The 17,466-nt window shown below is 39.1% G+C and overlaps 1 pseudogene; it reads left to right on the top strand.

Moving 5' to 3' along the window:
- The window catches only part of LOC136835260 (mediator of RNA polymerase II transcription subunit 12-like protein), a 195,010-nt pseudogene extending 186,780 nt beyond the window's left edge, over nucleotides 1–8,230 (top strand).
- The last annotated feature ends 9,236 nt before the right edge of the window (nucleotides 8,231–17,466 follow it).

The following is a 17,466-nucleotide window of genomic DNA, read 5'->3' as shown; positions in this document are numbered from 1 at the left end:
CCGTATTTAGGCCATGTCATCACATATCACCGTTGTTCACAGTGTCATTCTGAGACACGTTACCAACACACCTCGCTACTACTCTGCCATGCAGATGTTCGTAGAAAACCACCTTGACAATTTAAAAATCATTGTTAGGTGAACAATGTCCAGTCTGATAACCCGACTGGGAAGTGGCAGCAGATTGCTTATATGATGCATCCTAAGCAGTGAGGCAAGAAGATCAAAGTTGGGGAAAAGATGGATTAATGAGGCATCTGTTCCATTAATGGTATTATCTACCTTTGCACTGGGGTGGCCTGAGTTACTGAATATACTTATTCCTTATTTTTGCAGTGTATTAATGTGTCATCTGCAGAATCTTATTATTATTATTATTATTATTATTATTATTATTATTATTATTATTATTATTATTATTATTATTATTAGTGCTCTTGTTTTTATTGTACTACTCTGTTTATTATTATGATTATTTTTTTTTTATTATTATCATTGTTGTATTAAGATTTGCTTCTTTCATTTTTCATATTTAGCCCTCCGGACATGACTTCTGTAACCACCTAAGGTCCATAGCTGGAATTCATTTGTATGCAATCTGTTTCTAATTGTCATAATTTTTTAATACTGTATTTTTACCACTATTCTCAATATTAGTACTGTCATTGCCATTATTGTAACTTACTATTTTTGCCACTACTTGGACAACTGTGTGGATAATGCCAATTTTCATTTTTATAATTTTATCGTGTGTATCCAGATTGTGTGTGTTGCTCTGTATCCACTTTGTATATCCCATATATATGACCCTGAGCTGAAATGAAGATGTTATTATTATTAGTCTTGGTACAGGACATTTACATAATCGTTTCAATCAATGAAGGAGAAATGTTTTTCAGGTTGTCTAAAAGTTATAGTTTTGTTAGGCTGCAGCCCAGTCATTATAACATTTTATGCTGAGTATAGTGGTAGGCTGCAAGGCTTTTTGAAGTTGCAGAAACCAAAAAAGATTTTATTTATGCTGAAGCTCTAAATAGAATAACGGTACAGTATTACCGCTAAAATAGTGTTTGTTGTGAACATGGTCATTGAGACACCAGCCAGAGCAAGAACTAGAAAAATAGTGATAATTTATTTCCACCAGTTTTAGGGTATTGTTCACATTCTTCTTGACTTTTTCTGATTTTGGAGTTTTCATGCCTTTTTGTTTGTGTCATAATGGATGTGTCAGTTTATTTTGTTTGAGTTGTTTTATTTTTTTCTTTTTTGGCTTCTAATAGATAATAGAATTATGGACAGTAAATTCATGACAAATGAAAAAAGTACCATTTATCTAGCATCGATGAGATGAAATGCCTGTTGGGTGCTAAGTTTTGCGGTTTCCAGATCAATATGGTTAATGAAATTTCAAAAGGAAGGAAAAGTATTCATATCATTGGCATCTGATTATTTAGTAGTTTGTATTGTATGTTGATGTGTACTACACATAGTATTCATAACCCTTATATGCTGGGTCACTGTCTTGCAAAAGTTTAACCAATGATATTTTTAGCATTATTTTTACCATTAATCTCTCTCTCTCTCTCTTGTTTTGTAGTGAACATGAATTTTTCCATTTTCACATGAGCAAAAAAAAAAAAAAGTCTTAGCAAATCTTGTAATTCAAAATCCTTTAGTATAGGATTATCCTTTAGTGAGGGATGGTGCTTGTAATAATGCTGTAGTTATGAAAAATGGCACCTCAGCATAATAGACTTCAGCTTATAGGATTTTGTTGCTTATTGGATACTCCAGAGTTCAGAAAAATGAAAATTTTTTTAACAAAATATTCTGGTAAGTGAGCTAACAAAGCGGATCCCAAAAAAAGAACACGACCAATTTTTTGCCAGTCTAACCTTTTAACTGACTTGTCATGCCTTGCTCAATACCTTTCTCTTACTCATTTGAACATTTCATGTTTCGTCCTGAGACTACGTCATGTTAAATTCAATCATTGATGTTTTAATGTAGCATTACTGCATGGCAACCTGGCTAAGCCACTCTTTGGGTGTGTTTTTGCCGTGCTACATTCTCTTTCTATGAATGAATCAAACAATTGCCAAGTATTTGTTTTATAATGAAAATCATTCTTATTCATATGAAAATTATTACTATTCACAGGCTTTGTAAAGGGAGTAAATTTTCAAAATTGTGTCTGGGAAAAATTGGTGACTACATACCCATACAAACGTTTCCTTTCTTTTCTTTAACAATCTATATATATAAAAATGGATGTATGTGTATGTGTGCCAGAATAATTCTGAAACGCATTGAATACTGTGGTAGTAAGGCATCACTGGCACCAAGGGGATGGGTGTGGGAAGGGGGTGACATGTAAAAATAACAGAAAACCAAAGATATTAGTATCTAATCCATAGTTTTCGAGGTTGCTGAGATGAACAGTGACACTCCCAATGCCCTGCAAGTCCAAGTTCAGCCATGATAGGAGCATGGCGTGTTGAGGAGGGGTGGGAAGGGGGTGACATGTAAAAATAGCTGAAAACAACAGATATTAGTGTCCAGTCCATAGTTTTTGAGGTCTCTGAAATGAATGGTGATATTCCCAATGCCCTTTAAGTCCAAGTTCAGCCCTGATAGGAAGGGAGGGTGTGGAAGGGGGTGCCATGTAAATAACCGAAAACAACAGATATTAGTTTCTAATCCATAGTTTTTGAGGTCCCTGAAATGAATGGTGACACTCTTGATGCCCTTTAAGTCCAAGTTCAGCCCCGATAGGAAGGGGGAGTGAAAAGGGGTGGGAAGGGGTGACATACAGAAATAACCAAAAACGACAGATATTAGTGTTTAATCCATAGTTTTAGAGGTCGCTGAGATGTTTATAACATTCCCGATGCCCTTTAAGTCCAAGTTCAGCCCCTATAGGAAGGGGGGTGAGTAGGGGTGGGAAGGGGGTTGACGTGTAAAAATAACTGAAAAAGACATAGTGTCTAATCCATAGTTTTTCAAGGTCGCTGGGATGAACAGTGACACTCCTGATGCTCCTTAAGTAAAAGTTTAGCCCCAATAGGAGGGGGGGTGAGGTGAGAAGGGGATGTCATGTAAAAATAACTGAAAACGACAGATATTATAGCAAAATCCACCTAGCTTTGCGGTCACACTAGTTAACAGTCCAAATGATTACCAGTATAGATTTGACTCCATTTGGTAATGTTGAGTTTCGTGCATGAATCATGACACCACAGATTTGAGTTCCCAGAGTTGTGAAGTATGCAGTTGATATCTCCGATAAAAGATATATTAATTTATATGCATATCATTATGAAGATCTTGGATAATTTTGTCTGTGCATCTCTTTTTGTTTTATCATGTGCAGCTTAAATACACAAGGATCTTGCTTTTTCTTCTTTTAAATTGATGTTGGCCTACATAAGCAATCTCACATAGACCACATTAATTGAAATGAAGCATAGACTTATGCCACCAGTTCATAATCCTTCATGTCAATGTTAATATCATTGACAGATTAGGCCTACACGTTAATTTCTTACATTTTGAGGCAGTGACAGTATAGACCTACACGTCAGTTTCTTATACTTTAAGGCAGTGATATTGCATAGGCCTACACATCAATTTCTTATATTTTGAGGCAGTGACAGGGCATAGGCGTATATGTCAATTTGTTATATTTTGAGACGACAGGGCATAGACCTACATGTCAGTTTCTTAATACAAATAGTTTTCTACCCGTATCTGTTGGAAATAGAGTAGATTTAATTAATATAGTACTGTAGTTTCAACTCTGCAATATATAATGTATGTGCATAAAGTGGAATGTACATGTGTAAGCAAGTGCACATACATATACATGCTTGGATGGCCATAGTAATTGTAACGCCACTTATACCACAGGGAATAAAAATAAAACTTGTGGGCACGTAGCTGATGGCACACACAGATCAATCATAGAACTGTCTCAGCCTTACACACAACTATCAAGCTGCTCTCAATGAACTAAATTGAAAATATATTTACAAAAGGGATAACAAGTTATATTGCTGTGATGAGTAAATATAAGGCTGCTGTAGCATTTCTATGAAAGTGAAGGCTATGGAAGGAAGGCATTATAAGATACTTACTGAAATAAGAAAAAAAAATGATAGTTGAAATTATGTATGAGATGATCCAAACCAGTCTGCGACTAGCCCATGAATCACTTGAATTTGGGGTAATTTTTGTAGATTACCTTCTTGGACAAAAAAGATCTCTCTCTCTCTCTCTCTCTCTCTCTCTCTCTCTCTCTCTCTCTCTCTCTCTCTCTCTCTCTCTCTCTCTCTCTCTCTCTTATTAGGAGTATATTCTAGCTTAGACTATATTCATAAAGATCTCGATTAATTAGTTAAAACAAATTGCTAAATTTCAATTAACAAGAGTAGGCAGATAATTCTTTCCATCAGTATTTTATGAATAGGTCTATGTTTATTCTGCAATGTTAGGTTACCATATGAAAAATTTTTTTAAGACACTACAAGCACCATAACAGCAGCAACAAAAACAAGAATAACCACAACAAGAACCACAATAAAATGGCTTAATATGAGATAGGGATAGGCCTGTAATCCAAATGTCATAAGCTGCGTAAACCAACAAAAAAGACATACGGCATTATAGGTCTACGTGTTTTTATGATCCTGTTATTTTGAAAGGAGATAATGTCCTTAAGAAAATTCTCAGCAAATTATATCCAATAAACTCGTATACCATGTCATACAGTAACTTTAAGTTGAACATAGATATATTCTGGTTTTGTTTTTGTAGAGTGCAGTCAGTGCTTGTCATCCCTCCGAATGTGTAAATGGTATGCGATGAAATCGATTTTATGACTTTTAAAATGTAGTAAAATTTCCTGAAATCAAAATGAAATACCAGTCTGCATAGCTATGAGAAAATCTTTGTGTTTAAATTTAGAATTGTGAACACACTTGACAATATCAGACAGTAATTATCATTGTCCAGTGATTCAAATGCACCGATTTGAATGCAGATATTCCCTGTGTCACTGACTCACCTCCATATTCAGGTGAACTTCATTTACAAAACACAACATTGCAGCATCGCAGAACACTCCTGACTTCATTCATATTTTCCTTTTTTTTTTTTTTACCAGTTTTAGGAAGATGTGTATTATGATTTTATTTTAGTGGATAATATAACATTTCCTTTTGATAATCAGCAGAACATATTTTAGTTTAGTAAAACAACCATTGCAAAATAAATGAAGATGAAAAGAACCACAGATTAACCAACTTTTCAAAACCATTGCCAACCAATCAGCTTCAAGGAATGGTCATGACATAATCAGTGGGCGGGGCTTAGCTGCAAAGCAGGGTGGATTTTGTTATAGTGTCTAATCCATAGTTTTAGAGGTCGATGAGATAAATAGTGACACTCCCAATGCCCTATAAAGTCCAAGTTCAGCCCCAAATAGGAAGGGGAGGTGAGAAGGGGTGGGAAGGTAAAAATAACTGAAAACGACAGATATTAGTGTCTAATCCATAGTTTTTAAGGTCGCTGAGATGAATAGTGACACTCCCAATGCCCTTTAAGTCCAAATTCAGCTTTGATAGGAACGGGGGTGGGAAGGGGGTGACGTAAGAATAACCGAAAATGACAGATATTAGTGTCTAATCCATAGTTTTCGAGATCGCTAACATGATTAGCGACACTCCCGATGCCCATTAAGTCCAAGTGCAGCCCCAATAGGATGTGGGGAGGGTGAGAAGGGGTGAAAAGTAAAATGTTAGAAATGACAGACATTAGTGTCTAATCCTTGGTTGTTGAGGTTGCCGAGATGAATAGTGACACTCCCGATGCTCTTTAAGTCCAAGTTTAGTCCCAGTAGGAATGGGGGAGTGAGAAGGGGTGAAATATAAAACATTGAATATGCTGGGCAGTTTAACCGAAGCAACTATCATAACAGGAAAGGGAAAGAGTGAGAGAGAGAGAGAGAGAGTGGGAGGAAGAGGAAGTGAGAGAGAGAGAGTAGAGGGGGTGTTGGGACACGAGAGAGAGAGACAGTATAGGAGGTGTTAGGGAGGAGAGAGAGAGAGAGAGAGAGTTTATCAGTTGTCATTAAGAGTTTTTCCGGGCAGTGCCGGGTTGTCAGCTAGTAAATTATAAACTCATAATACACTACTGTAGTTCTTAGATAAGTATCACATACACACATGCTATAAAGTATATAGTTTTTTTTAGAAATTCTTCTTCTACTACTACTACTACTATACTGTATATATGAAATTTATACATTCATAGGTATAAAAAGTGCATCTGCAAACAAATGAAAAGTAACAATGTAAAACCAATTGACTCTCTTTAATCCTAAGACTCCTGGTTGATATTGGTTTAATATTGGCTATTTCAGTGATGAGTAGATAGTTTATGCATTAAAATGATGTTTACTGTGTACAAAATTATATACTAAAGTATTAAAAATATTAGAATGTAAAGTGTTACAATAATACAGTACATGACAACATCAGATATAAAATTTTCAAATAATATCTTTTTAACATTTTGGAATGTTATGCTTTCTGTCACCTCCGTGTTTGCTACTGCCATTGGCAAGTAATGTAAGATATTTACAAGTAAACTTAATGATTTTCACTGTACTAGTAATAACATAGCTATGCTGTCTTGAATATAGTAGTGAAAATTATTGAACTGAAATGTATATGTTCTCAGTTCATCTGTTGAATACATGTGTATTGTACTTCCATGAGCAATATCTCCTCGTCCTCCACCTTGCACTTTGTATATCATTATAATACTCCAAACTAGGATTATCTTAATATCCCCGATGGTTTCAATCACTGATATATGGTCGCCTAACTACATGTTTTGGACAGTGTAATGATTTCTTAAATTTTTGTATGCCATAACAAAACAATAACAACATTGCTGTAATAAATGTTTTACAAACTGCGCACACACACACACACACACACATGAAGATTTGGATTAAATGTTGATTGGATTTTTAATGTTGATATACTAAAATGCACTACAAAATGGTAACTACTTGCTCAGTTTAAAATCAGCTGTCAAACACATACAGACAAATAAAGTGCATATTGTATTTTTTTTTCTATCTAATTGTTCTTACTTGTATAGTTGCATTCCTAACTGAATTTAACAGCTTACTTTCATTACTAAATTTAACAGTGTACAAACCTTCCTCCAAACTTGCAGTGAAATAACACTACATTTCTGGGGTGTTCTGTTACCTTTACTACTCAGTTTTGGGCCTTTGTCACTTATGGATTTCATTACTTACTGGGAGGCCACACCCCTTGACTTGATTTATTTGTTAGGGTACAAGTGTAATACTGTGATGTAATGTCGAGATCTGAATTTTATTTTATAAGTTAATTTGTTCTTGATTTTATGTAGAATTATATGCCATTATTTTTTATATTCATGTGTCATTAAACATTGTTACTAAATATATAGTATGTGTGATGAAATTTTATATACTCTACATACAAGACAGGACAAGTATTTTAGATAGGTTTTTGTTGTGTTCAGATATGATTTGTTGCATATGATAGTATATTTTTCGTAGTTTAAAGGTTAATTTTTTGCAGGGACCAAGTGGCAATGGAACCATGGGTATGATGGGTGGAAATCAGGGCTATTCACGCGCTGGTATGCAGCCCATGGGTCCAGGTCAGCAAACCATGAATCCTGGCCAAACAATGGGTAATCAGCAGGCCATGGGAGGTGGTCAGAGTATGGGAACTAGGCAACAGAGTATGGGCCCTGGTACTAATAGTATGATGAGGCAGCGCATGATGATGCAGGTGGGATCACTAATGCACACACAGACAGGTCCTGGGTGACCTAATAGGAGGAGGCCTTATGTCTCAGTTATCTTTAAATAGTGTTCAGCAGCAGCAGCAGCAGCAACAGCAGCAGCAACAACAACAACAGCAACAGCAACAGCAGCAGCAGCAGCAGCAGCAGCAGATGATGCATGCAAATTCTCAAGGAATGGGTTATCCACAGCCACCACCATATTAGGTAATAGTAGAAAAAGAGATGTAACTTATAAAGGTCTTAAGTCTGTTATCAAGGAACTTGATTTGCAAGCAGCAACTTTATTTTTATAAATGAATACAATGCTAGTGATTCAGTGTAGAGATTAAGATAAAATATAAACTAGAGTCTTGAGTGTGATAAGTTCCTTTTTAGAGATAATTTAGTTAGAACATTAAATTTAATATGTATGATTTTTGGAGAAAACAGAAATTGTAATTGAATTATTTAAGGCCATAAGACTTCTTTATTTCATTAATAACATAGCAGCCAGAGGTAGGATATTTTTGTTTACATGAATTTTGTTAGTGTGGGAATTTTTATGGTATAGAATATAATTGAGATGTACTGTTATTTGTTGCTAGTGACCAAATCAAATTTCAGTGCCTAGATAATATCATTCCATAATTCATTATAGATTTGTATCTAATTTCTATAAAGATAACAGTGGAATATCAGATAGGATGTCCCAGTGAAAGTAAGGTCTCTAGTTAAGAAAGCTTGTAAATGGTAGTTCTTGATATAATTTCTCCAGTAAATAACTGTTAAAATTGTTGTTTTTATTTCCTTTCCAAACCAACTGCAGTTATGAAAAACTTAGCAATGTATCCTTTCAAATTATTCCCATTGCAATGGTTTTGTACTGCATTAAAATTATTAAAGTTTTAGGCCATCTTTCACTTTAAAAAAAAAACACCTTGAAATCTAATGGCTTTTTTTTTTAATCAACAGTCTGACTTCCTGCAAGGAAAGATTCTATGTTTGGTCATTATGTCTCGTGAAATACTGCTGACCCTGTCAGTTATCGCCTGATTGCAATTACTGTACTACAATTGTGTCGAAGATACTTGAGTCAGTTCTTCTAGTGAGACTTCTTCCCTTTCAACACACTACTGACAACCAGTTCGGATTTAAAGCCAACCACTCAACCGACACCTGCATCTACATCCTGTGCTGAATGACTTGACAGGTCCCAGTGCTTAGGCCTTTGGCCTAAATTACATATTCCAGTCCATCTACATACTGAAAGAATTGTTGAACTAATACCTGTCATCAGCGTCTCCTGTTTTCATATGTTTCGTAGATGTGAGAAAAACATTTGACAGAGTAAACTACCTGAAGCTCTTCCTTAAGCTGCACAAAAGAGGCACACCTTTATGTTTAATTGGCATTTTACATTGCTGGTTCCCCACACAGCAATTGCTGTCAAACAAAACGTGAGATGTCAACTTGGCTCCTAAATGGGCCCTGGCAAGGGGGAATTCTCTCTCCATACCTGTTTAATACATACACAGTTACCCTGAATGTCAAACTGAACTCACTCCCAATCGGATGCACTATCAGCGAAATAACAATAAACAAACTCTGTTATGCCAGTGATATGGTTCTGATTTCCCCATAAGTGCAAGGTCTCCAGTGACTAATCAAATTCCTGTGCATATCTGCTTGCCACAGATATGCAGAGGAATTTGATATCCTATACAACAAAACCAAGACCCAGTGCATGTCGCTGCTCCCGAGATTGCTTAAGCATATTGCAGAACCACAAATTTTCCTCGGAAATCATTGTCTGGAATTCATGCATGAATTTCTGTATTTGGGCCATGTCATCACAGACGACCTAAAAGATATGGCAGACATAGAACAAAGAGGTTTCGTAAACTATGTGCAACTGACAACATGAATGTAAGGAGATTTGCCTTTTGTTACTGAGACACGAAACTGCTGCTCTTCTGCTCATACTGTTACAGCATATATGGGTGCTTCCTTTGGGTGAGATATACCCAAGAGGCCGTGAGGCCTGTCGCCATTGTTCCCAGTGACATTCTGAGATGCCTCACCAACACACCTCGCTACCACTCCGCCATGCAGATGTTCATAGAAAACCACCTGGATAATTTAAAAATCATTGTTAGGCAAACAATGTCCAGTCTGATCACCTGACTGATACACAGCAGCAATTCGCTCATACAAAGCTTCCTAGAAAGTGAGGCAAGAAGATCTAAAATATGGGAAAGATGGGATAATCAGGCTTCTGTTCTATAAAAGACGTTATCTTCCGTCACACGTGGAGGCCATTCAGGATTCATGGCTTCACCTATTCACTGATTTTTCTGTGGAACTTATTCCCGAGTTATTTGAGGAAAATTTGGTCATTCGCAGATTTTTTCGTCGAGAAATATTCACTAATCACTGCATTTTCGTGTAATTTTCATGACAATACATTTACGATAAAAAAAAATGACTTTTTTAATAATACAGGCAGTCCCTGGTTATCAGTGGGCTCGGTTAATGGCGATCTGGTTTTTCAGTATTTGCCTAGCAACGAAAATCGATAATCGTCTATTGGCATTGATACATACCTAACAGAGGTGCTGATAACCAAAAATTGCCGATTTTTGGTTATTGGCAATTTTCGCTTATCGTCACACCATTGGGACGGAATCCCTGCCAATAACTGGGGATTGCCTGTATTCAAATATTACTGTTAATGTAAATAGCAGAATATCAACAAATGTATTTTTTTTTCAATGCATATTAAATATTTAAGTAATGTACTGTACAGGCAGTCCCTGGTTATTGGCGCAATCTTTTCCACAGCATGACGATAAATCGAAAATCGCTGGATAATAGCACTGGGGTCCCGCTTTATCGGGTGCTAATAATCAAGATCACGCATATTGGCACCAAAAATTGGTTATCGCTGCCGCCAGACAAGTCATCAGAAAACCGATCGCCAATAACCGAGGCCGCTGATAACCAGGGACTGCCTGTACTTAACTTCCGAGTGTTTCCCATATGTCCTGTAAAAGTGAAAATGGGACTACTTCAGTACTGTATGAGAGAAAATTGTTGTACCTGAATGTATAGGGGTAATCTGAATAGTTTTCACATTCAGCTGTAAGCCATATATTTTTAAGAATAATGTTGTAAGATTGATATAATATTAAAGTATTTTAGATGATAGTTTAAGGTATATTTGGTGTAGGATGATAGTTTAAGGTATATATTTGGTGTTTGAACTATGAAAATAGGCAGTTATATGTGTTTTTAGAGGGAATGTTTCAGTATTTGCAGATTTTTGGTATTCACAGGTGGGTGTGGTCCCTATCCCCCTGCAAATACCAGGGGTTGACTGTATACTTAATCTCTATTTTTGCAATTAAATACAAAACAATCCTGACTGGCACCAGTCCTCAGTACACAGCTATTCAGCTATGTTGTTCTTGCTATAGCACATACTTCGTCTCTTTTTGCCCTTTATTATGACTCCCAAATGTAAGGTTGATTCTTCTGATGGCAGTGCATCGAAAGGAAAGCCATCACGATGGATGTGAAATTAGACATAGTGAAGTGTTCAGAAAAGGGAGAATCCAATACAGTGAAGTGTTCAGAAAAGGGAGAATCCAATACCAACATCAGTCGTGCACTTGGCCTTAGTCGGTCGACGGTCGCTATCATTGTTAAGGATAAAGAACGTATCTTTGAATTGTGAAGGGAGCTGCTCCTTTGAAAGCTACCATTATAACGAAGCAGTGTAGTGGTCTCATTGTTGAGTTGGAGAGATTATTGTCGAACTGGCTTGAAGACCAGAACCAGAGGCATATTCCAGTGAAGCCTTAGTGTGATTTAAGAGAAGGCGAGAAGGTTATATGAGGCATTGAAAAGTGAAAGGGGTGGGTGCAAGTAACTGTTTATGATGAGTAAAGGTTGGCGTTATCATTTTAAGGTTCACGCTAGTTTGCATAATCTTAAGGTGCAAGGTGAAGCTGCTAGTGTTGATGAGGAAGCAGCAAAAAACTTTCCTAGTGGGTTGGCTGAGATAATTAGGGAGGGGGGTACTTACGTGAGCAAGTGTTTAATGTGGATGAGACAGGTTTATTTTGGAAGAGTATATCTAGTCGTACATATATCTCAAACCTGACTCAACCTAACCTATTGAATTGCAGGTGACTGTCCCTCTAGTTGATGCTTTGAGGCATGAAGTATCCTCGGAGGCGAATCATGTAGCGACACTCCAAAGGAGATATCTGTCGACTAATCATAGGCTAAGTCGTCTCTCTTCTCCGAGAGGTGGAAAGGAAGGTACAGGGAGTCCCTTGTTGAAGACCAGGACCCCCTCAAACTGCACCGAAAGAAATGAAGGAGAAGCTGCCCATGAAGAACTGGCCTCCCTGGTGGTGACGGTGACTAAGAACGGCTTGCAACTGCCGAGCTGGTTGTCTCTGTCAAGACCTGTTGAGACAAGGTCAACCTTGCTGCTGTATCTATTAGGCTTGCTTGGGTGAAAGTTCGTACTTGCCATGTCCATGCAGCTCTGAGGTTGTGACCAATTCTGAGACATTGGACATGTCCTAAAGACGCTGCACATGGTAGCTGACTAGGACCAATCGATCGTTGATATACATCAGGAGACGTACCTTGAACGAATGTGTACTAGTCTAAACCAAGACAAGAAGTCAAGTGAATATTGGGTAGAGGTCAGAACCTTACAATAGGGATAGGCATGGAGCCGTCTGTCTGAAGGAGTACTAAGTCTCCCTGGGAATGAAGACGGGAAATTAAGGAAGGATTGACGGGTATTTGGAATACTTGTTCCTAAAACCCAATTTAGGACTCAAGTCAGACTCCTTGATGGTTGCAAGTACAGAATGTGTCATATCTTGAACCAAGTCTGGTGAAACAGTTAGGGAAGAAAGAACTATGACTGCTTTCCAATTATCCAACACTTTTTCTACGAGAGAGGAACGGTTGTAGAAATTGGGAACTGGACTGTAACAATTTCCACAATGTATTCATTCAGCATAGCCTTGATTTCCCTGTGAGGGAAGATTATTCAGCGAGCTGGAACGAATTGTGGACATGGACCTGATGGTTGATGAGGAGTGTAGGAACTCGAAGGGAAGTTGATATCCTACTGAAGGACATTTACTATCCAGATTTTGGCCACCGTAAAATGATGCATAAGGCTACAGGACATCCACCCCATGGGGCTGCACGTGGGGAGGAAAACCGTCTTGGCATCAGTTTTTTCCTTCTTACCCAACTTCCCCATCTGGAAAGGGAAGGGTTTGAAAGGGAAACCTTCAATTGCTTCTTTGGTCCCAAAAGGACAGAAGAACTTCATTGACATCTCTCGAATATATCGGTAAACTTGGATTTACGATGGCTAGTGGCTAAGACTGACCCCAGAACATATCGTTCTAAGGGTGAAATAAAAATAAATTCCAATGGTACAGGGGAATGCCCTGAACAGTCAGTATTTATTGGATCCTATTCTGATGTGTAGAGAAGTATGACCACTCGGTTATGCGGCTCTATTGACTTGAAAAGAAGAGGATCAGTCCTGGCTCTTGACGTCTCTACCTGGCACACTCTTGGTTCCCTGTGTACCCTCATAAATCAATCGGTATTGACAAGTCTCGAATGTTTTACATAAAAGCTACCAATGACTCTAGTTGACGTAACAACTGAGTCATCGAGAGAGACTGAGGAAACCAGAGAAGGAGGCCTAGTAAACTTCTGAGCTGATCCGAAGACTGAAGACTTTAACGGTAGAAAGAGGAGACAATAACTGTACAGGTCTTGGAGAATGGTTGTAGGCAGCCCTGGCTAACGGCGGGCTCGGTTATCGGCGACCTGGTTTTTACTTCAGCCGAAATTGCCACCGCTTATCAGCCCGAGCACTGGGTATTTGCACAGATACATACCTAACAGGGGTGCCAATAACAGAAAATCAGCAATTTTCTGTTATCATCACACCCGCAGAATGGAACCCCGCTGATAAACAGGGACTACCTGTATTCACCTGGTCGAGAAAAGTGTTGCTACGAGCGAAGCGGTCCCGGCCGCACAGACACAAGGTAGGCAGTTCCCGGTTAACGGTGGGGGTTCCATTCCCAGCCAAGTGCCACTAACCGAAAATCATCAATAATAACGCTGATAAACTGCTTAATAATGCAGTTAACCAGTTATCAGCGCTGATACACCAATTACCGACACCGATAAACCACTTACTGACACCGATAAAACTGCTTACCAGTGCTGAAAATCTGGTTAACGACGTCACTAGCTAAGCGCCTTAACACCAAAACGCCATAACCAATGCTGCTGGAAAGCAGGGACTGTCTGTAGGTCAGAGTTGCCCTTCAGATGCAATGTCGTCTCCTCCATTGCCACCGGACCGTGTTCTTTGCAACCATGGCCTCAATCTTCATCCTGGGACCGTGTTCTTTGCAACCATGGCCTCAATCTTCATCCTGGGAAAAGCACCTGCAGAAGAAGACACTGCGGCTGCACGCTTTCTATGAAAGTGGTCTGATCGTGAAAGTCCTTATCAGCAAAATCTGACACACAGTCAAGTTGCCTGTCAGAGGCATGTCCTTCCATAAGGTTTACAGAAACTTAAACTGCATTCAGAAACATATGGGGACCCAAAGAAACCCCTGCTGTCGAAACTGGAACTATCCCAGTTCCAGAAGTGATAGAGTGCCAAAGCTGAAGGTTTGTATACGTGTATGAACAACTAAAATATTCCAATCCTACTTGTAGAATGTCGAAGTCTCTGTGGAGGAACACAGTTGTGAAGGTCTTGTAGAACGATCTCGTTCACTGGATGCAGTCGTTACCTGAAATGGAGGTTGGCTGCTTCATGAGCTTGTTGCAAACTCATGAACGTGAGTGGGAGGGAGGAAGCATGGACATGCCCCTGAATCACACGAACTTGGGAGGGAGCTGTGACCCAGATGTCCACGGCAGTGTCATCGATGCCCTCACCTGACCATGGAAGAAGAAACGCCCTCAGAAGAGCGATCTGGTGGGGAGCTGAGTGATTCCATTTGCCAGGGGACTCTCCATGAGAACATGGAGCAGAGGCACCGCCCCGCAGTGCCGTGGAAATATTGACGATCTTGTTAACAACAAAGAGAATGGGGGAGGGGGGGCTGTTACAGATGTCCTACGGATGTCGGCCAACTGTCCACACAGTCATGGTGGCAGGAAACATTCTGTGAAGAGCGATACATCCACTCTGTGAACTTGTTGGGGGCCTGGCCCTGGACATGCTATGCCAAGGTAACGTTCCCAATCTGGAATGTGCAGGGGTGAAGAAACCTCCACTTGACACTCAATCAGGCCAATTATAAGGGGCTCCAAGTCTATGGCCATAGACAGGGGAGAGCCTAAGGAGGTAGATGAAATCAGTGAAAACAACCAGGATAGTTGTTTCTCGATTGTGTATGATTTGTAGAAAGGACACAGCCATGCAACATCTGCAAGGCTGCACTTTGTCCTCCTTGGTGAGCGAAGCTTCAGCTAAAGATGTTTGGCCATTGTAGCAACGTCAAAATGTCACGGATGTGCAACATAGTGGCAAAGGCAAAGCTTACTTCTACCTACTCAAGTTCTTCTCTTTCCTCTCGGTCGTACAACATGAAGCAAAGACAGAGGCGTACAAATTGCATGGCCATGTATCTGCCTTCCTTGGAGAGTGTATCTTCAGCTAAAACATCTGGAAAACTGTAGCGACATCGCTGAGAACAGCAACCAGGAAATGTTCCCGAAAGGAAACTTTCAGGAAGAGAGGCACAAGTATGCCAGGAACTCTGTAGAACTGAAGACACTCATCCGTGCCCTGAAGGACAATGGAAGGAAGGGGGTAGAAGACGATCTGGGCAGGAGTTGCACTGATTACCGGTAGATGTACAGTTGGGGAGGAATGCCTAGGGAAGACACGGGTGTGATGTACAGCAAAAGATGAAGGCAAAGGCTCAACTTCTGCACAACCAATGACAAATGCAGGAAGGGGTGAAGTAGCTCTTGAGGCTACAACACCCAGCATAGACGCACGCACCCCCCGAACTGAAGTCGACTGGCTGAATGCGGCCCAGGCTGTTTCTCCGAAGGAATGTCGTCTTTCTTACAGATACTGTGTAACTTTCCAGGGAAGGAAGTAGCCAGAAAGACTGCGATACAGCATACAACAATGAAGAAAGGGCAGTGATGAAAATCATCATGAAAAGCTGTCCTGGGACTTCATCATCCTCCAGAACAGGAAGGAGAGGAGGGGGAGGGAGTGAAGGTAGCCCGACTAGCTTCAGGGACGGAGCAAGAACCATAGAAAGGAACAGCTACTGGTCTTGGAGACAATTTGCTAAAACCGATAAACTCTGTCTAAGGGTCCTGCAGCATCAACCTCCACTTCCTCATCGTGAAAGCGGAGGTTGATGTTGATGCTTGAAGGCAGTAGAGCTCTCGTACAATGTGTTTATGACACCACCGAACTGTAGCAAGAGAACCCTCTTCATCTCAAGCCTCTTGATCTCCAAAACATCTGAAAGACTAAAATATTACAACATTCCAAGTAATAGTGTAGTCAAATAAAAACCCTGTTTGTGTCGGAGAGAAAACACATCAGAACAAACAGAGATAAGGTGGAGAACAAGGATGTTCGATAAAATGAGGTTGGGAAGGCATCTAAAAATAGAGCAGATGGAGGTGAGAGGCTCCTCCTCTCTCCTTGGAAATGTAAGAGACAAAAGATATAGCAGAATAAAAGAACAAACACCAAGGCTAACACAAGAGGTGGGTTTGCGTTATATCAAAAGGCACAACTGGTTAGAGAGAATATCAAAGAGAAATGCTCATAAGGCTAAAATGAGATGATGATAACTGCGCAGCATAACTGTGTAGAACAACTATGCAGCAAGGAGCAAATAAAACAAAAAGTAAAATGAGCAGACATGGTGTAAGGTTGCAGTTTCCAAAATATGCAGATTGTCTCAAAACAACAATTATACTCAAAAAATGAAAAGAAAATGAATAATTTAAGTCAAATGGCAGGCAGCAGAAGAGACATGTCTCAGACCGTGGCCAAAAGGTAAAGTGAATGTGTACTGACTGGATGGCAGGTCTTCCTCCCCTACCATCAGTAGCCAACTACCAGTAATCATGTTGTTTTAAGATTAATGGCCGGTTCCAGCGTGCACTGAAAGTAAATTCCCTATGTAAAGACCGAAGGTTTGTATATGTGTAGGAACAAATTACTTTTTTATCAGGCATATGTACTGTAGTAGACTGAATTTCTAATTACTATAGTTAAATTAATGTGCAATCCAGCTGTACAGTACTAGAGATTATATTGTTAAAGTGTTACTGGATATTTCTATTTTTAAGTAAATTTCATTATTATTATTCAAAGATGATTTCACATTTACTGTAAATGGGAGAAGTCTACCAGAGGTCATATACTTGAATTGCAAGCTTTCCACAGAATATGGTGTTCATATGTAAAGAAAATTAGAAATGTCTGAATTGAAATCAAAATTATCACAAAGAAATGTCAATAAAAGATAAACAAAGCAAATACAGGCA

The sequence above is a fragment of the Macrobrachium rosenbergii genome, chromosome 55 (genome assembly GCF_040412425.1).
Source record: "Macrobrachium rosenbergii isolate ZJJX-2024 chromosome 55, ASM4041242v1, whole genome shotgun sequence".
NCBI lineage: Eukaryota > Metazoa > Arthropoda > Malacostraca > Decapoda > Palaemonidae > Macrobrachium > Macrobrachium rosenbergii.
This window is presented reverse-complemented; position numbering and strand designations above follow the sequence as displayed.